This window comes from Fukomys damarensis, unplaced genomic scaffold (genome assembly GCF_012274545.1).
Source record: "Fukomys damarensis isolate Sample0158 unplaced genomic scaffold, DMR_v1.0_HiC HiC_scaffold_21, whole genome shotgun sequence".
Taxonomy (NCBI): Eukaryota; Metazoa; Chordata; class Mammalia; order Rodentia; family Bathyergidae; genus Fukomys; species Fukomys damarensis.
This window is the reverse complement of record NW_022900933.1, coordinates 5,149,600-5,173,690: the sequence shown is the minus strand read 5'-3', so window position 1 is coordinate 5,173,690 and position 24,091 is coordinate 5,149,600. Positions and strand designations below refer to the sequence as shown.

The 24,091-nt window shown below is 46.6% G+C and overlaps 2 long non-coding RNA genes across 2 annotated transcripts; one reads left to right on the top strand and one right to left on the bottom strand.

Annotated features, from left to right (window-relative positions):
* Positions 1–863: 863 nt before the first annotated feature.
* On the top strand, positions 864–3,787 carry LOC104849337. The gene is made up of 3 exons (XR_776732.2): positions 864–937; positions 1,295–1,399; positions 3,687–3,787. It is a non-coding gene; the product is annotated as an uncharacterized LOC104849337 (long non-coding RNA).
* A 1,155-nt stretch (positions 3,788–4,942) lies between these two features.
* Positions 4,943–11,837, bottom strand: LOC117287140. The gene is made up of 3 exons (XR_004518355.1): positions 11,382–11,837; positions 8,646–8,688; positions 4,943–6,017 (listed from the first exon to the last, which is right to left on the bottom strand). It is a non-coding gene; the product is annotated as an uncharacterized LOC117287140 (long non-coding RNA).
* Between the last annotated feature and the right edge of the window lie 12,254 nt (positions 11,838–24,091).

The window sequence follows — 24,091 nt, the reverse complement described above, 5'->3', positions numbered from 1 at the left end:
GCCTCTTAATTTCACCCTCCTCCAGTGACTTTTTTTTCCCTCTCTCTAAAACCTTATTATTATGGCTTTATAGAACATTGGGGGATAGAATGCCTAGAAAATATGTGCTGTAAAGTAAATGCATATGGCCATATCTCCGAATTGTCCCGATCTAGTCCAGCTGTGCAACTTCACTGGCCCAGCTGTTTACTTGCACTCAGTTCAGCAGCTTGGGGATTTGGGCCCCTGCTTAAAAGCTGCTCCATTTCTGGCCAGGAGCTGCACTTGCAGCTGATCTTAGAACATTGTGATTAACCCTGCTAGGTGACCGAGACTAGTCCCCTGGCCCATTAAGCTAGATGTCCCTCCAGCCAGCCGGGAGCAGATACCAGTTCCGGCCCACGGGGAGCTGCCTGACATTGGTGTCCTTATGGAGTTTCAAGCTCTGACAGCTCCTCACCATTGTTTTCAGGGAAGGTGGCACCTTACTGCCTTCTTTAAAAAAAAAAAAAATACTCCTCCCTTCCTTAAATCTTGTCCCAGAACGAAGGAGGGGAAATAAAAGAACAGCCCCAAAAGGCCACAAATGACCTGAAGGAAAAGGGCACGCGTATGTGCATCATTTCCAAGAGCCCTTTGCAGCTCCGTGCAGTTAGCTTGTTCTGTGCTCCCCTCGGGTGGGGAGAAGCCCAGGATCGCTCTGTCAACAGCTCTATCTATAGCAGAATCCCCTTCCCTCACCCCGATGTCTCTGCTTGCACGCGGCTCGCTGACCCCGAGGCTCAGCTGTGAGAATCAATCAGCTCCTTCCGAATTCATCATTCAGCAGCTGCGAAGCCTCCGCTATTTTTATCGGCCCAGGAAGCCAGGGGCCAAGGACGTGCTGGGCTACCTTTGCAGGAGGTGTTGCTGTAGGAAGAAGCGGTGGCTGTCAGGGCAGCTGAGCCTCAGCCTCAAGGTTAAATCCAAAGCGCCTGACCTGGAACTGGAGAGCACTCGATCTTCCATTCTGCGGCAGAGGCTTATGGGGGCGAGCAGTTATCCCGGGGAGGGAACGGGGCCTGGGACACGACGCAAGGACTCAGGGCGGGAGGAGGAGGGATAACAGAGACTGAGTGTGCTTGTGCCTGGGTTTCTCCTACCCAAGCAGAGACGTGTGGCCATCAGAACGGCTGGGCCCCAGGCCTCCGTCGCTTGAGCAGGGCTGGGGCTGCAGGATGCGCCTGAAGTCCAAGGCGTAGAGGAGAGGACAAATCAGGCAGTGCATCCTCAAACCCCGATTGGTCCCAACCCGCGATTCCTCTGCTTTCTTCAGGGAGCGGACCCAGGGAGGTGAGAGAGCAGATGATGCCAAAGCATTTTATATTTGTAAAATTCCATCTGATACCCTGAACGAGCTCCTTCAGTACAACCCTCTGAGGTAAGGCAGTATTTTTAGTTTGTTTAAAAATAGGCTGGAAGGCTGGCATGCACGCATGTGCTGTGCTCTCAGGTGGGAGGAGCAGTGCTCACCAGCACCCTAGGAGTGAAGAGGGGAGACATCTCGGGCTCCCTGGTCAACTTTCCCCTCAGAAAGGGACGCTGAGGAGTGGCCTTGTGTGAGCTCCTGGGGCTTTTAGGAAGGGGAAAAGCAGACCCATAAATACAGTACTGTGGGGAGAGACAGTACTGTATGGGGAAAGGATGCCTTCTAACTCTGCCACGCTCCAAAGAAGGAGAGAAAAATGAGTTTGAGTGGGTCAGACACAGTGCGCCTGTGCTGGGCAGAAGGTCAGCTTGCCCATAGCCACCCACCTGCAGGCAAAGCTGAAGGAGCTGCCCAGGGTAGCCCGACTGGGATGCCCTTCCCGGGGTAGAGGTAGGATGTCTTGCTCTGGGTGACAACTCCAAGGGCAGGAGCTGGGGCAAGATTTTCCTCATCCCCTGAGCCTGAGGGCATCTGGCTTCAGAGCCCCTGGGAATTTATCAACTGCCCCAGGGCACAGCCAGGAACCCCCTGAGCCACAGGCTCTCTGCGGCTCTCTGCGGCTCTGCCTCTGCCCTGAAATGGTCTCTTCCACAGGAAGTGTCAAACCAGCCAGTTTTTTGAAAAGTAAAAATCCCTAGCTGGGCAGTAGCAAAGAAAGACAATGTAGCAATTAGTATTGGGCTTCAAAAATACTCAGGCCCTCGTGCTAAGAATTTCTGCTTTATAAATCTCCCCAAGGCAAAGAACGTCCAACAACGGAGGAGTTGTAAAATACATACCGTGTGTCTACTTGACGAGACCCGGGGCATTAAATATTAATGATAAGGGAAAGTGCTAATGGCATAGTGCCCAATTTTAAAAGGCAGACCAAAGATTGTGCACAGAGTGTGATCTCATGATTTTTATTATTGTCACAGATGCTGTAAGAAGAAAGGTCCTTGTTTAAACAAATTCCTTTCTAAGCCACTTACCTTTATTAGAAGGGAAAAGCCGAGCGGAGGGGTGCTGACAGGTGCGCGAAGCCATGAAAAGGACGATGGGACGATGGGAGAACGGTGGGGAAGGAAGGGGCGGAGCCGAGGAGGAGGAGGCCGGGGGCAGGGCTGCCTGGGCCCGAGACCTCCCAGAGCGGGGAAATCACAGCTAATCCACGTGTGGGCTGCCCACAGGGCACAGATGCCTGCTGTTCTCTTTAAAGGTGCTACTGTGGCTAGGAGCCAAACCTCGACATTGTCCCCACCTAAAATGTTCAGTAGAATCGACTGCCCTAATAAATGCTCTCCCATAAGAGTAGAAATCCGAAGAAAGACTTCGCTCTCCATCTCAGTCCGTGACACGCATAACGACACAGTAAAGCTAGCTGTAGAAATAGAGAGGGCTTGCTGGTGCGAGTGACCGGAAAGGACCTAAAGCTCTCTGGAGACTCTGGGCACCCCGGGTGGACTCTGACTTGTCCTGGGTCGGAGGACGAATCCTCACTGACGCATGACTCAAGTGCAAATATTCACATGCGTAACAGGCGCTCACAGGACCTCTCGTGGGATTTTAACAGGATGGACACCCAAGTGGTGGGATTAGGATGATATTTGTTTTCCATTTTATATGGTTTAAACACAAATTTTATAATTTGGGGGAAAACAGCAAGTGTAAAGGTGAAGCCTGTCATCCCGAGCAGCGTGTGGAGTCTGTGCGTCTCCTTTGGTGCTTTGCCTCCAGGTTGATGAGGAGCTCGGGTGGCCCCGGCCCCACCACGGATGCTGATTATTGGGGTAACCGAGGCAGCATGGGGTGCTCCCGCCTGCCACACACAGAGATCACACGAAGCCCCTAGGATGGACACGGGCTAAGCCGAACACTGGCCGGACTGCTCTGTACCCAGAACTTCCTGCAGGTCACAGAACCAGGTCCACGAAGGCCAAGCTCCTGCACTGCAATCCCAGCTTCCTGACGGTCACTGTGCGGACACAGGCGCCTGCTGTCTGGCTCCTCCACCCCCTCTGAGCTCCTCTGTTTATGCTTGTCCAGCTCCTCCTGAAAGCTTGTCACAGCATTTCTTTTTCTTTTCTCTTGGTACCGGGGATTGAACTCAGGACTTTCCACTTGCGGTGCAGGCAAAGGAACCACTGAGCTAAATCCCTCGCCCTAGCTTTTCATTTTCGTCATCTTACTTCTCCATACAATGTAGCGGAGACCTACATTGCTGGATTAAGTTTTCTCCCCTCTTTCCTTTCATCCACAGGAGTTTGCATGTAATAAACAGAAGACAACCCGTATGCCCCCTGCACTTTATGGGCGGACAAGACAAATGGTCCGGTCTCAGATGACAACCTAGATTTATAATTTCACACCTGAAACGCTTGTTCGATTACCAAGGAGGGGGACTGGAAATTGTTCTCCTCCTCAGACCATTTTCAGAAAAAGAAGCAGTTGAGAAAATTACTTGTAGGGTCCTTTCTCTGGAAAGTATCATTGTTTTGGGTTTGTTTGTTTGTTTTTTCCTTGTGGCCGACTTAGGCTTATAGTCTCTGTAGCTATCTCTCTCTGTCTGTTGCCTCTCTCCAGAAGGAAAAATAAACAAAACTCGGCAGTCATAAAAAATTTAGAGGAAGAGACAAAACTCATATTTACTTCATATAAATTATTATAAACATATACACATAGCTCTATATTATTTCTATCAAATATAATACCTCTCATTTTGTGTATATTTTATGATTAAATACATAAATACACTTACAGTGCTTTATGTTTTGATATTTAATATAAATTTTGTTAGATTCCAGAGAAATGAATAGAAGGAATTGGTTAAGACGATACTCAAAGATACAAAAGTATGAATTTTCCTGAATTGATGAAATGTGCAATTTCTTAATACCATGTTTTCTAGGAAAGAACGGAAAAAGAAATATCAGTTACGCAAACCATTCTGCTTGTTACTGCTGCACGGTCATGGATGTAAAAACTTTTGTTATCATTTGTGGTTCTTTTGTTCCATGGAGGAATTTAAATCTCAGGGGACAGGAAACATCAGATACTCCATTGTTGCTACAAAAAATAAAAGTTTTTGAACATATATACACATACATACATACATATATACACACATATACGTAGGCAATGCTTTTTTCAAAAGTTAAGTAATATTTAATTTTTTAGCAGGCTTCAAGTAAATAACCTTGGATAGTATACAGTAATAAAAGTTTATAGACTCGGACATTGTTTCCCGGTAAGAACTTGGCATTTTAACCCACATAATCCCTTCTCAGACCTTCCATTAGCCTTGAAGCATAACAGCTGTGCTATTTTTTTTCCATTAATAGGCACAAAATTACAGATGGAAAGGGGGAAGAGGCTCTAGTGTTCACTGGTGCAGCAGGTTAACTATAATTAACACTAATATAGTATATAAATGTGATAAAAAATATAGTGGAGCCCGGTTCGGTGACCTGCCTTGCAAGCGCAAGGACCCGAGTTCAATCCCTGGTACAAAAAAGAAAAAGAAAAAAAAATATATATATATAGTGGATATTTGAATTCTTAAAAACCACTATGGTAAAAGGCAGATTGTCATTAACCCCCCCCTCAAAATATTCCTTTTTACTTCCAACTTATCCCATTGTTCTTCCTGAAGCGGCTCTAGAAGGCCTCTTTTGTGAGTGTCTTCAGCTACACTATCGTAGCCGCTCCATGTCCTAAATGGATTCGAAGTACGTGCCAAAGTCGTTTTGACTTTGGAGGAGAGCCGGAGCCGTGTGATGCCAGACCTCCTGAATAAGGTAGATGAGGCCCCACCGTGGCTTTGTGAGCCCGCCTTTCCACTGGATGGCACTCGGCAGAAGCACTCACCATATTTTTCATCAAACCTCAGGAAAATATGCAAGAAGTCTTCCACAACTGCTTCATGAAGTGATAAGAACGACGGGAAAGCGGGCAGTATTTTGCGGTGGGGGGCTAACGGCAAGATGTCTTTTATTGCAATACGTTTCTAAAATTTAAACTTTACCATATATTGTGATTGTACCACATATATTTCAAGATGGCAGTGAGGACTTGGAATATTGACATGACGAAGAAATGCGAAATGTCCGAAGCCACAATCTCTCTATGTTCATTCCACCGTCCTTGTTGCTCTCACACACTGAGTCACTCCACTGTACCCCATAAAATGTGTCAGTTAAAAAAGTTAGTTTTTTCCTGGAAAACAATAATTTAGGCTTCCTAAGTGTGAATTTGGGTTGTTCTTGTTTGGAAATGTTGTCTAAGCACCACGGGGCCACACTCATAGAAAACAGATACTTAATCACATCACCAGTGTTCTCTTCACATCCTCAGAGAGACCTCTTTCCAGGCCTGTCTTGGCTTTTTCCCACCCAAGGGCCTGGGTCAGACGGTGGACAGCAGTGGAGAGATTTGGGCAGCATCGACAGAGATGTTAGTTTGCCAGCCTATTCCTCGATGCCTAAGACCTTCTCCCCGGACTTTTCCAGTGGGGGTTTGAGCTTTAAGTCAGAAGAAGGGCACTGCGAGGGAAGAGAGGTAAAGAAAGATCAAGGCACATCCATCCGAAGGCCTGAGGAGAGACGAAAAAGCCAACATGAGCAGAGGCCACAGGAGCAGGCTCAGCAGGCTGCATGCACGTCACTGCTCCCACAGGCAGGGAGGAATGAGCCCCTTAACCTCTGAGCAATTAAACTGGTCCCCAGGAGAGAGGGGCACAGTTAGAGCAAATAGAACCCTAGAGCTACCAAAGTCCAGCTTCTTTCCTCCCCTTTCCTCCCAGAACTGAGTTTGGATACAGGTTTCTCTTGGATTCCATGAAATCCTAGGCATTTTGGTGAGGGTTTCCCAACCTTTGTTACCTGTAAAATAAACAAAGTCCAGCGCCTCCCTTTCCCACTTCTTAAGACTTCAGGGCATTTAAAACAGCACATTGAAGACTCACAGAAGAACCCACCACCTCCCCATGTTTATGTGTGGGGCCATCAAGGCTCCGAGAAGCAAAGAAACACGTTCAGAGATACAGAGGCAGCAGTGGAGCTCAGGGCTCATCATCCTGCAAGGGCAGGTGCCTTGACCTCAGTTTCAGATGTTCCAGACACAATCCCATCCTAAGTGAATGACAAGCACCCTCCACAGTCCTGTCCCCAGGCAAGAGGTGGGAGGCGCTGAGGGACCAGAGCAGGTGGCCCCTCAGACCCTTCAAAGGGCCCAGGAGGGGCAAGAAAGGGCAAGCAAGGGCAGAGAAAGGGCTGGCTGGGCCCGGCCCGAGGGAGCCAGGGCGTCACAGGGCTGTCGCGGGTGAGGGGAGAACACTTAGGATGGGGTTGACACTGGGCTGTACACGTCACAGAAACACTGTGTTCTCCCTAGCAGACACCATCGACCCTGAAGTTTAAAGGTTTCTGTGTTCGGAGCCCAGGCACAAGTGTCTTACCCTGGGGGTGGGGTGGGGTGGAGAGCCTGCAAAGTTGATTTTATTTCTTATAAAAGTATAAACAAAAGGAAATCTGTAAGATTAAAAAATAAGACTAAACACTGTGAGACTCTGCTCCAACTCAGGGGACACTGCCACAAAGGGTCTCGATGCAGATGCAAGGTCTGCCGATGGACCATCCTGACACTCTGTCCCCAGACAGCCCACTTGGCCACAGCCCTTACCACACACAGCTCCAGGCTTCTCATGGCTATGTGCAAGAGGACCTGTTGACCTGTCGCTCCAGAGGGGACTGTCACAGCTTCCAGGGCCTAGTGTGGAAGTGCCTGCCACTTTCCCGGCTGTAGTCATTCTGCACTGTAGCTGAGCACCTATCTCTGTACAATTAAAGAGTTCAGTGGCTTCGGTCCCCCTTTTTCTGTTCTGCAGGAGTGGGTATGGTCGTGGGGTTCTGGGAACCCCTGTGGACCTGGTCTAGTCTTACCTGTGTGGGAACTGAAAAGCCTTAGTGGAACCAGGGCCAATGGAAAGGGTTTGGCTGAGCCCCAAAGAAAATAGAAGGATTCAACCCCAAGGAAGCAGACAGTCCTGATTCCGGGCACACAAGGTAAATGCCAAATGGAAATCCAACTGTTGCAGGGAGTGATTGCTCAGATGGAGCAAATGTGCTGTGAAATCAGCCCTCGGAAAATCATCTGGAGTTCATCTTAGTGAAATCCAAAAACAATAACTGCCTCCCCCAGTCTGCGCTGGAGGGGGCCCCAGGAGCTCCCCTCCTCAGAAGCCCGGAAGGCCACGGCAGGAGCCTGGCCCTGGGTCTCCCAACTCTGCCCTTGTTTATTTACAAACCTGCCTTTCTTTCCCACCTCAGTTCACCCTTCAGCTCTGCCCCCTCCAACCCCTGGGGAGCTCAGAGCATCCATCACGCCTCTCACACTGCAGGCAGCAGAGACACAAATAAAAAGAGAGGCCGTTAACTCCACGCTGCCTGGCACCAGGATGCAAGCTGGAGCCTGCACGGTTGGAGGGCAGGCAAAGGGGCGCTGACGTGTCCCCCAGAGTTTCTGCTCCACGTGTGGGGAGACAGGAAAGGCCAGTGGGGAGAGAGCGAGAAGGGAGATGCTGACATTTCCTAGAAAACAGAACAACACCAGAAGCTGGGTTTTGTGTGTCATAGTGCACATTCTAAATCAGCGGAGAGGCTGCCCTGGGGCTGAGCTTGCCGCATTCCCTGTGGCACCAGGAGATCAGCCCAAGGAAAAGCCGTGTCTCCTCCAGCCAGGAAGCCGTGGTCTTCTGCACCCTGGTTACTGGATTTGCTCCTACAGCTCATGTTGGTTGGAGCTCTGACTAAGGCAGGGATGAGTTGCCACGGGGTGGGCAGGTTTTGGGTCTGGCAGCAGACAGAGCAAAACAGGGTGCTTTTCTGAAGCCTGTCGGGTCCTATCCTCAATCCTCCCATCTCTCATCAGAAGTGGAAGCCAGCCTGCTGGGTCTGCAATCTCACTGGAAAAATTCAGATGGTCAGGCTGAAGCAGAGAAGTTGGAGGGAGGCATGGGAAAGAGGGAGAGGATGTTTGCAAGCTGCTTAGCAGATGAAAGTGACGACATGTCAAAATTTCCAAGCTGGTTTCCAAAGCTTTATGTTAATGGGTCTTCCAGAAGCTCCTTGCTTCACAACCTAAAGGAGTTTCGTTCCCAACTTTTCCTGCTGCAGTGCACAGGATGATGTTCACACAATGCATTTCCATCGGCAACACTTACACAATTCCAGCACACCAGCGGCTGTCTTCCACCCTTTTCTCATCTGTGAAAGCAAACAGGAATAAAGGTGACTCTGATGGACATTATTATGGGGTAATCTAGACTCCATTTTTAAAACACTGGAGTACAAAGCCTGGGGATACAGCCCAATGGCAAAATGCTTGCCTAGCTTGCGTGAGGCCCCGAGTTCAAGCTCCAGTATTAAAAAAAAACTTAATATACAAGTCAGTCACACATGTTGACGTGTTGCTGTGGGCATAGATGACTGCTGTCTGTGCACAGTCCAGTGGGAACTATGGTGAGAAAAGGAGCTAGCGCTATCACGGAGCTTCCTGTGTGTGTGTGTCCTCTCTGCACACACAGATGACTGCCCTAGTTTCAGAGCTGGAGGGGGTGCCATCATCCCAGTCCTCAGCCTTTCAAAGTGGTGCCTGAGGCTGGTGTCACCCAGTAATTTATGTGAGCAGAGTTCCTCACTCCTGCTTGCTGTGGATCCACATCCACCAAGGGTTGGGGTACCTGAGTGCAATTTTACTGTCAAGATGCCCATGCTTATGGTCACATGGGCTAAAAGAAGGCACAAGACCCAGCAGTCACAGACACGCTGCCAGCCACATCACAGAGTACAGGGACTGAGGTGGGGTGGGAGTTTCAGCATTGTTTCAGGGAAATAATGTCTTCCAGAATTCCCAGGAAATGAGATAGGAATCTTTCACAGCATCTAGAACTTGCTTCCCGTGTCCTACACTTGGGCCTCCACAAAGCTGGTGACTTCTTTCCACTGAGGTCGAAAGGATGTGGTTCCGTGTGGCAGGTGGGAGAAGCCACCACACCCCACCCACCTGCCTTCCCCACCACTCCTACCTGGGCAGAGGCCAGATGGCCGTGGACAAATGATCCCCTGGGAAGGCCAATGCCTGACAATGAGTTGACCCAGGCTTCTTTCAAGTTGACTGGGTGTTTAGATGTGATTAAAACCCAATTCTGATCTTGGTTTATCATTCACGCCCCAGAAGGTCAAATGTGACACAATCTCGCCGTAGGGGGCGGTTCTTCTGGTGGAGATAGACAGGGAACAGCTTCAAAAGCATCAAATGCCAGCTTGAGGGCAGTGAGCGCTCTTGTCTATTCTGTCCTACCAACCCCTAGGATGGGGCTCATTAAGTAGACACATAAAAGCCAGGCACAGTGTCCATGTGCTCAGTGTGGGGGCCGGAATGGAAGTGCACTGTGCTGGGGACTGTAGGGGTTGACTGAGGTTCCAGCTGCGGAGAGAGGGAATCCTAGAGCACTGTCATGGCGCGAGATGTCACGCGGTGTGTGCTGTGCTGGTTCCATGGGGCCGCGGTAGCAGAGGGCCACAGTCAGGGTGGCTTTATCAGCAGAAACTAACTGTCCCCCAGGCTAGAGGCTGGAGGTCTGAAATCAGGTGTCACCACCTCCTTCCTTCCAATGACTGGGGGGAAGGGGATCTATTCCAGAAGATGCTGTCTTCTCTCTTGTCCTTTCTTTCACATTGTTTTCCTCCCGGGCGTGTGTCCAAATCCCACCTTTTTATGACACCAGTTACACTGGATCAGGACCCTTTCTGAAGACTTCATTTAACTCCACTGCCTCTGCGATGAGCCTGTCTCCAAACAGGATCACCACTTGAGGTACTAAGCATTGGGACTTTAACATATGGCTATAGGGAGGGACATGGTGCAGCCTACAACAGGGTTTAATAAATACGAGCTCGACTACTGGCGGTAATAAGGAAAAAGTAGGAATGAAAACCAAAACAAATTCATTAATAATAAAGTAAAATATTTGCTTCTTTAGCTCAAGAGGGAAAGGCTGGATCCCTCAGGCTAGCAGTGAAACAGTTCCACAATCTGCCTCCATCCTGTTTTCCAGGCTTGTAGCGTCTGCTGACATCCATTCCATCTCCCTCAGAATTTTGGCTGGATTGTGCTCCCCCTGGAGCGCCTTAGGTTCTCTTCTCCGTTTGACCATCTCCCCAACTTACCCAAGAGACCGGCTCCAGGCCATGCTGCTTCGGGAAGTACTTCCTGTGTGTGGATGTACTCCCTGTTGTGTCTTCAGAAGGACCTGCAAGAACGCAGGAACTATTCCCTGAGGAGTGGAAATGGGAAGGGAAGCAGGCAGGAAGCTATCATTGCTCTGTGCCCTACAGGAGCAGCTAAGGCTACATCAGAGGAACAGGCCCATGCTACGTCACAACAACACAGAAAGGAGACAAGGGCAATAGATCCTGCCTCATCCTCCTTCTGCCCTACCATCTTCTACCAGTGATACCTTGGCAGACCCAGCTGGACACCAGGGGTGGTGTCCATGGCTGTCAGCCCTCGGGGCACCGGGCACGAAGAGTGTGGATTCAAAGTGAACAACACACACACACACACACACACACACACACACACACACACACAGCCTGTATCCATCTACCCTTCTCTGAATCCACATGGTATCTTTCATCTGGACCACTTCATATCCCCTCCAGCCTCTGCAGTCTGCTGATCTCACTCTCCAAATGTGTGGCTGTCACCGTGAGTAGAATACAAAGCTGAAAGCACCCAAGCACTTCGGATGTTCTGTCAGTGCCCTCCCTGCCCCCGCTCACACCCTTCAGCGCTGAGCAGGGCTGGACTTGTCGTAGGTGCTTAGTAAATCAAAGCAGGGGTTTCAGAGATGGAGTGCGGGTGGGATCCGTGCAAACACATACTGAAAACTCACCAGCTGTGGAAGAACAACGGTCAGGCCCATTTCCTGCTGCGGCTGGAGCCAGGAGACGGTCAGGATGGAGCTTGGCACCCTGACAGCTGAGAAGCAGCCAGAGAATTCAGCAGGAGACGGAGAGAATGAGCCCAGCGAGTCTGGCTCGGCACCATCCAAAGCATCGAGATTCAGGCGCTGAGTGGGGGAAAGGTAGGTGCTAGCCCGGCTTTCGCAGGTCCTCTGTGACCTCGTGTGTGGGAGGTGGGAAGAGGCAGCACTGTTTGGAAACTGATGGTTCAGACTGAAGCCAGACACAGCTCAGCCATTACAGAAACAGTCACCTGAGGGAGACAGCAGAGGCGTCTGATGGCACTGCCACCCTGAACCCTGCTCTGGTCAAAGCTGTCTGCCTTTGCTCTGCCTGGTGTGGGGATGGGGGGCTGTACCTGCATCGGGGACAGCCTGCTCACCGGCAGGCAAGCTGTGGATGGTGTGGTGGGAACTGTCACCCCAACACCCTTTCCATCACTTCCTCTTTGAACTCAGGAGGGAGCATGTGACTCCACTTTGACCAATGAAATTTAGAGAAGTCAGCTGAGGACCCACAGGAGAAGAGAGAAAGACAATGGTGTCTCTTCTTCCTTTGAGTATGGTGTCTCACCATGCTAATACTCCAGCTCTGCGGGAGAATAAATTTTTCTTAAATCAGTATCAGCAGGTTCCACAGCCTTACAGCCAAGAGCACTTAATCTGATGTAACCCGAAAGCCACTCAGCTGAGCCAGGTAGATCTGTCTTCTCCCTCCAGCACCTGCTCAGGACAGGTGGCTCTGGAGAGGATTTTATATGTTACACCAACATTCATTTTAATATCGGTGCCTTTGTTCAACATCTGTTCATTTAAAAATATAAACAGAATATTAAGCCTCCGACATATTTCCTTCCAAAATGTTTTTATTTAAATACAAATGTGGATGATTTTTAAAGGAGATGTGAAATAATTAACAGTATGGTGCTGGTGAACTCTATAAGGGGCAGAAAGCCACCCTGGCCCAGCTCAGCTCCAGGCCAAGAACATCCTTCAAAGAAGCTTTTGTCCTGGACAGCTGCTATATAACAGGGCCTTCCCCTCACAAATTCGTATGTTGAGATCCTAACCATCAGTGCCTCAGAAAGTGACTGTACTTGGACAGAAGGTCATCAAAGAGTTGAAATGCAACGATCAGGACTCCAACCCAATATAACTGGTGTCCTTGTACAAAGAGGAAATGTGGACACAAATACACATAGGGAAGACCCTGGGACAACACGAGAGACGATAAACATGCAAAGGAGTGGAGCCTGACGCAAATGATCTCTGGCTTCCAGACTCCAGAACTATGAGCAGGACCTTCCTGTTATTTAAGCTACTCAGTGGGTGCCACTTTGTTATAGCAACTCAGGTAAGGGCCTGAGAGAATTTCGTTCTTTGTAATCAAAAGGGCCCAACCGGGCCCAGGAGCACATAGCTTGGGTTTGGGAAGGAAGCATCTCGGCCCGGCCTGAGGACTCACCGTGGCTCCCCGGTGCAGGACAGGCCCCTCTCTCCTCCACAGTTCCAGCCCACTAGGACATCTGCAGCAGACACTGCCTTACGCCCTAGTGGGGAACAAGGCAGCATGAAGAACCCCAGCCCTGCCAGGGTAGGGGCTCCCTGGTGTTCCAGCCCTGGGTCAGTTATAATAGTTCTGCAGGGAGGAAAGGGTTTACCGCTGGGAAGAGAAACCCCAGGAAGCCAGCCTTTCTGCTTCGTGGGACAGAGGGGGCCGTGGGATGGAGCAAGATTCTCCAGCCACGACTCAGGCAAGGTTTCCCGGGGAAGGGAAGTTAAGAGAGTCATAATGACCATACTGAAAGGCAGTTAAGCCCATTTTCATGGCAGTATTACACAGAATTAAAAAACTGCACAAATTGATATCTGCCACCACAGCTGCTATGGACAAATGCACAACAAACTGCACATCACGAACTCGGTTCCCTGGCTCAGGCTGGGTGCATGTGGACACCGGAGCAAGGACCTGAGGAGCTACGAGCTGCAGAACAGGCGTCGGCCCCCACTGGCTTGCTGTTCCTGCGACCCCTGAAATCTCGGAGGTGTCCACCCTGGGCCATCAGGCTGATCTGCGCTGGTGGGAGAAGAGGCCTGCCCGCCAGGCTTCAGAGGCCAAGCTTGAGACTTACTGAGTCTGGCTGAGAGGAACACCCTGAGGCTTTCGAGAAGGTAGGGAATTTGCAGCTGTGGCGAGAGCTGGGTGGTTTTTCTATCCCATTGTTTCTGGGCCTGAGCAAACACTTCCAGCAGCAGAGACTTGGACACACAGCGCTGAGGAAATCCCCAGAAGTGGGGGGCCCAGCAGGGAGAGAAACAGGCTCTTTCCGAGAGGGCAGGAGATTGGCAGGTACTAAGCGGGGGGTTTGAGGCCTCACCAAAGGCTGTGCCACACAGAAGCCGGGAGAACTTTGCATCCTCATCGGCCAGGGCACTGGGGGCTGGATGTTCAGTACTTCCAGGCCAACTGGTTGATGTCAGTATGTCTATATGCCTGCGAACATTTATTGCGTACCAAACGTTTACCGAGTGAGCAGCAGCAGGAAAGCGTCAGAACTCAGAGCAGATTGTCCTTCGGCATCCCAGGCTTTTGAACTTAATGAGCGGCAGCACTTAACCTCCCTACCACTTCTTTCAGTGCAGTAAATTGGAGGTGCCGTACCGTCACAGTAGAGTGAGCTCTTCATCCCACCCTGCAGCAGCCCCCGAGCGCATTCAAGCCCAGTTCGCTCTGTGCACCTGACTTCCAAAGCTATCCAGTCAACACGTCCTCTGTGTCCTGCCCAAAGCAGCCCAGGTTGGAGCCTGTGCTACAAGCACTTCTTTCACCTGTCTGTGAACTATTACTACCAGTGTGGGCCTCATAGAAAGGGCCAGGTAAGGATCTTGGGCTTTCGAAAGCCCAGGAGAAGTCATTTACTCAGATTCTTCCTCGTGTTGCCCTTGAATAATACCTGCCCCTTCCCCTGCCTGATGCCAGAGGAGAAAAAGGTTTTAGAAATGAGCACAATGAAGATTACCAAATTCTCCCAGCAGCCTTCACTCTCCCAGCCCAAGACCCTACCCCAAAAAGCAAAGAATCCTGAAAATGCCAAAGGAGCTTGCTTCCCAACCTAAAAATATTCTTGATAGTAGAAACCAGAATTATTTCTTGAGGGCCGATGTGTCACACACCATACAACTATTTCTTCCAGTCTTCATAATTCTCCTGAGACACAGATGATAGTTTTGCAAATGTGAAAATGCAGACAATGAAAAGATGAAGTCATTGTCTGCAGGATGCAAAGCCGGAGTCCGATGACAAAGGTTTCCTCCCCTGCCTGCCTTGAAATTGCTCTGTGTTTCCATAATCAGTGATTACAACTCATTCAATTTTAATAATAATAAACTTGGAGTCCATCTGAGAAGGAGTTGAGTGGCTATAAATAAAGGCTTGTGAGCATTACTCTTGAGCAAGATCCAGTAAACTATGAGGAGCCACTGTTCAGCAACTTGAATCCATTTTTCACTCAGGGCACCAGTCAGCGGAGGCTGATCCTTCTGAGTGTATCACAGTTTAAGACGGGCAAGGCCATCAGCACTGTTGCCTTGAATCCTGCTGTGCAGCGGCAGGCAGTTTATTCCAGCAATCTGCCTTGAGAGGGGACCAAAAATAGCAGTGCCGGTTTGGCCTGTATTATCCCAAATGCTATAGCACTTTGACCCTTTCCAGAACAGCTGGGATGGCTGTGTATTGATCCTTCATGTGCCTCACATTGGCCTGAAATGACAGGTTCCTCAAGGGTAGCAGTTAGCCTCAGACGGGCTCTTGCATGACAACGTAGTGTTTTAAACTCTCTATCCTCAACTGGTGCAGTCAAAACGCCTAATGCTAACTAGGTATCCAGGACTAACGCATTTGTCAAGCTGTGGGCCTTGGTCAAGCCTGGGTTTTGTTTTGATGTTTTAAAGTAGTGAGGGTGACTACTGATGAGATGAGCTCTGACCTTTACTGAGAACCAGCCCATTGAGGTCGTCTTCTGCCTGGAGTGGTAGCAGGTCGTGCACTGGGGGCTGAGAAGGCCAAGCTAGGGAAGCCAGGAGTCAGCCAGTGGTGGATATGGACAGCAGGAACAGAACGAGCAAGCATGTTTCCTCTCTCACAAGCTGCTAGCCCTGGGGCCTGCAGGTGCCTGCCTCACCGCCACCTGAGGACAGGCACCCTCTGAGTCAGCACAGTGCCTCCCAGATGACTCACTCATCAGCAGCGAGTGGCCAATTCTCTTCCATTTTCAAGGGCTGCCCTTTATTCTGAAATTCTACCCTTTCGCTATTTTGTGAAAATATGCCTCTTTTCAGGGTGTCTTGACGGCACTATATGGGACTTTGTGTTCTTTTTAATGTTCTCACTTAACAAAATAAAGAGTCAGCACTTTGTTTAGGCTTGGACCACAGTCGAAGTATGGGTTTTGACTTAATGTTTTTATCAAAGGAAATTTTACCCATCTGAACACCTCTGCGTTAAAATGTCCTGAGAAAATCTGGCTCTCAGGACTCGGGTGCTGCAGGTTACGTCCATCCCTGTTGGGCAAGGACAAGGTCACTGGTTCAGAAAGCCTGGAAGAAAGGGCCAAAACTAGGAGCAGGACCAAGTACAGACATTCTGTGTTCACTTCACCACTGCGCCAGGCTCCCCTCTGCCTCTCACCCAGGGCAAAGACGGTGAAAACAAAGCCCACAAAGAAAGAGGAGGGGAGCTGGGCAGATTCCAGGCTGGAAGGGAAGTTTTATTACGGGTGCTCTCCCAGCCTTCAAGAAAGACAGGTGATTATCACGCATATCTTACCTGTATTTTCTGTCTCTCTGAAGTCCTGATGAAGAGAAAATTGCCTTCAAATAAAGCAAGACTCTGGTCAGTACTTGATGCACCCCAGCTTCACCATCTTTTGAGGCCTAAGTGAGCCTCCGCTCTGTCTCCCCTCCTTCCTGTGCTCTTCAGGGTTGTATTTGTACCGCTAGGGTAGGTATTTTTTACATATGCCATTTTCTTCTAATTATGGAAACATAAAAAGAAAAACCTTTCAAATAACAGTAAACATGCAAATCTCATTATGCGCCCAGCCTTCTTGGAAGCAGATTATAGATATTATGGTGCTAATGCCCAGGGAGCCCAATGTCTCAGCAACTTAAGGGTCCCCTATTTCTGCAGCTGGAACCAGCTGCCAAGTATTCAAGAGTTTTCCACTGCACTGTCTGAAGTCAATGCCTAATAACAGAACTTTCAGTTTATAAGAAAGACCACAGTCTGATGTGGACAGTTCCGATGCTCTCGAATTTGAGGTTGTGGGACTGCTCTAGATGGTGTTTGGAATTTGCTCCAATTCTTTAGTTGTAGGAAGCTGTCCATGGTTTGCATTTTCTGCAGTAATGCTGGGAATCTGTATAGATATGTGTCGATACGGTCACAATTCCTGATGTTTTGGTCACTGACTGGCTATTATGTGTGGGCATGCAATTCTGTCACCATTTTGGATGTCCTGAAACTATGTGGGTGTGTACTAAGTCGCTAAATCAGCTATATGCCTATATATGTCCCGAAAGGATTAGTAAATTAGTACATCATGTCTATGTTAACACTTCTATTTTTAAACTAAACTATTTACTCAGTTAACTAACTTTTGGTTTTAGCAACAGCTGTTAGCTCTGCAAACTGGTGTTTGATGAAGCAGGAAAAATAATAAACCCTGTTGAGGTTATTTTCCTCAAATAACTGCTTTTTAAAAACATGCCTTGGCTGGGAAGGAAAAACAGAGCTGGAGAAGGTCCACTGTATGCAGTAATATGGTCAAGAAAATGGAATGCTCCCATCCAGCCAGGAGGAGAAGGGGGGTGGAGGACAGGGAGAGGGAGGCGGGGGGGGGGGGGGGGGGAAGAAAGAGAAAGGAGAAAGGAGAAGGTGACAAAGAAAGGAGCAAGGAAGAGGAGTCTTTTTCTCTTGAAAATATGAAGGTTGGAAGGCACGAAAAAAGCCATAAAGCCACGAAACCCAAACGAGAAGAATGAAAATGAGGGACGGGGGTTTAGAGTCGGGAAAGTCGGGGGAAGCCGATTACAAACAATTCAAGCTGTGCACACACCTACTCACCAAGATAAATGGAAATTTCGCGTACTGCAAACATTTACTAGTATTTTAAAAAGCTCTGAAACTGCGAAAGGTACAACGAAGATAAACACAGAGTGCTGATTCCAAATTCCAAAGTAATAGAACTACTTTCCTTTCTACTTTGGAGATTAAAGTAAATCCAGAGAAGTAGAAGAAATATTACTCTTTGGACACCGAGTAAGAGAATTTAAAAAAGCGTTCCTTTTTATATGGTGAGAACCCAGAGATAACGACTGGTTTAGGAATGAATGGAAAAAATGAATCATAATAAATTATTATTAGAAAATAAGATGGGGGGCGAGCAGTAGTTTCCTAAACTGACGATGCTGACAGTGCCAAACGTGAAAAGTTATGCTGAATAGATAAGTGGTAAATCAGTACATGAATATGTATTTGTTAAAGCGTTGCCACATTTCTACATTTTCTATAGAGTTATGTATTAGTTAGCTGACAAATTTGGTTTCTCTTCATATGCAAAGTAGCATTACCCTTCTGTAACCCTTCTCAAAGCATTGTTCTTATACATAAATAGTATCTTTTCACACACGATGACCCCTCCTAACAAAACTATCAGCAGGATTATAATTCTTGTATACCGTTTTTGGTTGATCACTTATTAACTTTGGCCCAACAGATTCCTAGATACATATGAACTACCAAAGTTGAACTAAGAAGACATAGAACTTCTAAACACCCCAATTACCATCAATGAAATTAAGAACATAATTAAAGATTTAACAACAAAGAAATGCCTAGGTCCTGATGTCTTCACTGCTGAATTCTACAAGACATTTAGAGAAGAACTATTGCCACTAATCTTTAAATTTTTCAATGAAATTGAAAGGGAAGCAATACTTCTAAATTGATTCCTGGAAGCAAGTGTTACTTCGATTACAAAAGCAAAGAAAGACCCAACCAAAAAAAAAGAACTACAGGCCAATCTTCGTAATAAACATGGATACAAAAATCCTCAAGAAGATACTGGCAAACAGAATACAGAGGGTCATCAAGAAGATCATACACTCTGACCAAGTCAGATTCATCCCAGGGATGCAAGGATGGTTAACATATATAAATCAATAAAGATAATACACTATTATATATTATATTATTATTATTATATATTAACAGAGCCAAGGACAAAAACTATATGATCATCTCAATAGATGCAGAAAAAGAATTTGACAAAATTCAATATCAATTCATCATAAAAACCCTGCAGAAAATTGGAATAGATGTACTTTATCTCAATTTGATAAAGCTATCTACGAAAAAGATATCAAAAAGAGCCAATATCATACTAAATGGTCAAAAACTGAACACCTTCATGCTAAAATCAGGAACAAGACAAGGATGCCTGCTATCACCACTCCTGTTCAATATGGTTTTGGAAACATTAACCACAGCAATTACACAAGAGCAAGAAATAAAAGCAATAAAGATAGGAAAGGAAGAAGTTAAACTGTCATTATTTGCTGATGATATGATACTCTACATTGAAGACCCAAAAAACTCCACCAAAAGACTTCTAGACTTAATTGACACTTTTAGCAGAGTAGCTGGATACAAAGTCAACTCTATTAGAAGACCCAAAAAACTCCACCAAAAGACTTCTAGACTTAATTGACACTTTCAGCAGAGTAGCTGGACACAAAGTCAACTCTATTAGAAGACCCAAAACAATCTGCCAAAAGACTTCTAGACTTAATTGACAGATTCAGTAGAATAGCTACATATAAAGTCAATACTCAAAAATCAATCGCCTTCTTGTACACAAATAACAGACTCACTGAGAGAGAAATCAGGGAAAGAATTCCTTTCACAATAGCATCCAAAAAGGAAATATCTAGGAATCAATCTAACAAAGGAAGCAAAAGACTTCTACATTGAGATCTACAGCACTCTGAAAAAAGAGATTGAAGAGGATATAACAAAATGGAAAGATACCCCCTGCTCCTGGATAGGAAGAACCAACATAGTGAAAATGGCCATACTTCCAAAACTGCTGTACAAATTCAGTGTAATCCTGATTGAAATCCCAACAATATATTTCACAGATCTAGGAAAAAAAATCAAAAAATTCATTTGGAACAAGAAGAGACCTAGAATAGCAATAGCCATTCTAGGCAACAGGGACATGATAGAGTGTATCACAATTCCCAAGTTGAAACTATACTACAAGACCACGGTGATAAAAACAGCATGGTTACTGGCAAAGAAACATACCTGAGGATCAGTGGAATAGATTAGAAGATGCAGAAACAACTCCAGACACACTCAGCCACCTCATCTTTGGCAAAGGAGCCAACCATCTCACTGGAGAAAAGATAGCCTCTTTAATGAACGGTGTTGGAAAAACTGGATTTCAACCTGCCAAAGATTAAAACTAGACCCCTATCTTTCACTATGCACTAAACTAAAATTGAAGTGGTTTAAATATCTAAATATTGAAGCAGAAACACTAAACTTTCTGGAAGATAAGTTAGGTAGAACTCTTGAAGACATTGGCATAGGAAAAGGCTTTATGAACAAATCCTCAGTAGCATAGAACTAGCAGAAAGAATCAACAACTGGGATCTCATCTTATTTAAAAGCTTCTGCACTGCAAGAGAAACCACCAACAGAGCTAAGAGACAACTTATAATGTTGGAAAAAAAATTATCAGCTGTTCCTCAGACAGAGGACTTACTATATAGAATATATAAAAAACTTTTTAAAAAATCATACCCCCCAAATATAAAGACCCAATTCAAAAATGGGCATCTGAAATGAACAGACATTTCTTAGACAAAGAAGTAAAAGTAGCAAATAAACATATGAAAAAATGTTCAACATCACTGGTCATTTGAGAGATGCAGATGAAAACAATGCTGAGATTCCACCTCACCCCAGAAAGAATGGCTGCTATCAAGAAATCAACCAATAACAAATGCTGGTGGAGCTGTGGGGAGAAAGGAACCCTCCTCCATTGTTGGTGGGAGTGCAGACTGGGCCACCACTGTGGAAATTAATATGAAGATTCCTCAAATAACTAGGATTAGAGGTCTCATTTCACTCAGCTATTCCTCTGCAAGGCATCTTCCCAAAAGTTTTAAAAGAATCATACAACAATGATATATGTCCACCCATGTTTGCAATGGCACAGCTTGTAATAGCTAAAAGTTTGGAAACAGCCCAATTGCCCATCAGCTGGAGACTGGATAAAGAAGATGCTATTTTGTTGTTGTTGTTTTCATAAAATGGAGTACTACTCAGCCATAAAGAATGGGAAACTAGAGACATTTATAGCTACATAGATTTACATGGAGGCCACACTCTTAAGTGAAATAAATAGGACACGTGTAAATACTGAACAGTTTCTCTGATGTGAAGAACTAAAAGTGTAAATAAGTATCAAAATGTATAATTGATAATGTGAACTAGGAAGAAAAGTTCTAAAGAGTAAGGGAAGTGGAAGGGAAAGGAAAGAAGGGAAAAGAAAAACATGTAAAAAGGAAAAAAGTGGAAACAGTCTTAGCAAGGAGAGAAGGGCGAGGGGGTGAAGGGAGGCTAGGGGCGAGGGAAAAAAATAAGAACCAAGTTACATCATATCATGTAAAGGCTCAAGATCCCAACGATGAATATAACTGTATTATACACCTAAAATGTAGCAATAAACTTAAAAAAAAAGAAACTTCCTGAGGTAAAAAACAACAACAACCAAAACGTTAGCCCAAATTCTGCCTTTATCCACACACACTCCTCTCCGGTGGTTCTACACCACCGAATTGCCCTGACTTCCAGTTGGGAAGCAACAGATTCTCCTTGGCCTTGGGCTGGGCACAGTGAGTCCTGGTACCCAGGTAGCAGAGATGCCCGAGGGACCTATTCTAAATGGGTAAAAGAAGATGAAGGAAGGGGTAAGGACACTTTGTGAGATCTGTCTCCGTGTGCTGTTGCCATCGCCCTGGCTTCTCCTGGCAGAGCCTTCACTCAGCAGAGAAGTCCATCTCACCCCTTGGACCTGTGGCTCTGATTAGCACGGTGCTCACCCACAGCCTGTACAATCCTGGATCCTCAGCTCAACTAACATCTTAGAGACCTTTGTCTTCAGTGGCAGTTTTGCTTTTTATACCTTGCTCCTGTTATCCCACTAAAGTGGAAAATGACTTTCTGGAAAGTCTTCTTCGTTTTTGTTTTTGTTTTTTTTAATAGCTGTAGTACAGACATGGCATCTCTAGAGTGGAATATGTGTATTTTTATAGCCCATTATAAACTGAAGCTTCAGTAACTAATGATTATTTCACACTCCCATTTATCTCCTTCAAAAACTTTGCAGGAGTCAAGATTCTGAATCAAACCCACCTTTCTGGATTTCCAAACTGTGCTTTGTTTTTTTCCTCAAGGGTAACGAGAAACTCTCATGAAGTACTGCAGCTGCACTAGGATGTGACATCCTGCCTTTGCCAATGGGGGGAATTTTTTTTTAAAACTGTGTTTCCCAATATTATGGTACAATATGGATACAAAACCTTAGTCCAGATCTCTTTGGCCATATAAAGCATGTCACGTAATTATATTTTTGGTTAGGGAGGAGTGTTTCAAAATAAATATTCCCCCGTTGAACTCACTGGGAAATGTTTGCTGACACCTACGCCAAACCCAGCAGGTTCCCTTGGAAGAGTTTGGCAAGGAACAGGCCCCTCCTTAATGAGGTGTTGGAGTTGGTTGAAAACTAAATATTATTTTTTTTAGAATGCTGCATTTTAAAAACCAAAACCAAGGCCCACATGTGGGCGCCTGTGTGCTTTCTGTGCTGTTCGTCTGTGAAATGTCCTGTGTTGTTCAAGGCTCGTCTGCTTTTACTGGATTGCAACATTCTGTCTCTTCTGAAAGCAGTCCGTGGAAAATATCAAGAAGTTCTTTCCTTTCCTTTCCTTTCTTTTCTTTTCCCCTCTTCTCTCCCCCCGCCCACAATTTCTTTTCTTTCTCTATTTCCCCTTCTAGGAAATTCTTTCTGAAATTCTTAATTTGATTCCAAGACATCCTGAGCCATCTGGGCTGTGAGCGTACAAATCCGTGGGCAAGGAACACAGCAGGGTCCTGATGGGAGTTTTTCCCGGTCTCACGTTCCAGCCCAAGTCACCCTTGCTGCCCAGTCACCCAGGTGACCAGAGGAGCCTCCCATGGCCTGGCTCCAGGTGGAAGTGTGACAACCACAGAGGTGCCTTGGGGCTGCCCCCGCCCACCCCCCGGAGATTGAGAGCCTTGCCCTCAGCTGCCCACCTGCTCTCGGGTGCACACCCAGCCACGGCCCCTCCTCTCCCATCCTCAGCAGAATCCCTCTCCTACCTGCACACATGCACATATATCTCCTCACTCCACATATCTTTTGTTTTTATTCTGGCATTTCCACTGTAACTATACATTTTGTTTGCTCGTCTACTTACTGTTTACATCACGAAGGCTCTAACCCAGGTAGGACTCAGAGGCGGCCGGCCTTTGAGATAGTCTTCTCATCACCGCTTTCCTGCTCAGGTCTTGAGGATGGAATTTCATCAACACCTGAGACTCCAGTTAATGTCTACATTTTAAGATCATTGCCATTTAAAAGGATTTTTTGAAGAGGCTAAGAAATAAGCGTAAAAAAATGATTCCAAAGTTTTTAAGAGATTAGATGTGGAAAAGTAGCCAGGAAATACTTGAAAACAAAAATAATGATAGGACATATGCTTAGATATGAAAACAAGTGAGTTTTCGCCTTGTGGGTAGAAAGCAAAAAGTGTTGCCCCTCCTGTTCTAACAACTACAAATCATCAGATGAATTACAAAACATATTTATTTTAACTCATCGGAAAGCTAAGATCATAGAGACCCCAGAAGCCTGGAATCTAAGGAAAGACTGCTGCTCTCGGGAGAGATGGAACTTTAGCACGGGCTTATGGATGAGTATGGGAATAAAAGACACTGGATGTCATGCAGAAAAGTAAAAATTCAGGTAAAATTTTTAAACAGATTACTAAAGGCCACAAGTGGTCAGCACAGGAAGACTGTAGCCCTGAGAGTTGCAAACACACACAGATTTTACATCTGCTTAAGGGTTTCTCCATTTGCCTCTACCCTCTGAGTGAAAAAGGAGTGAACTCAGAGCCAGGAGGCCAGAGAAGGTGCCCTGCATGCCGCAGACCTGGGAGAGGGGAGCCACCCAGACCGGCTTCTTCCACTGAGCCCCCTGGGGAGGGGCCGGTGAAGCCTGGTACAGCGAGGGTGCAGCTGTAGAGCCTACCCCAGCTGGGGAAGAGTGGATGATAAAAACCTTCCACCTTCATACCACAGGGATCAATGCACCACCAACAGATGAAAGGATAATAAAGAAAATGTGGTGTTTACACGCCACAGAATACTACTCTGCTGTAAAGAAAGATGAGTCATTTGTAGGAAAATGGACGCACCTTGAGACCATAATGTTAAGTAAAGTGAGTCAGACACACAAGCGTAAATATTGCATGGTTTTTCTTAT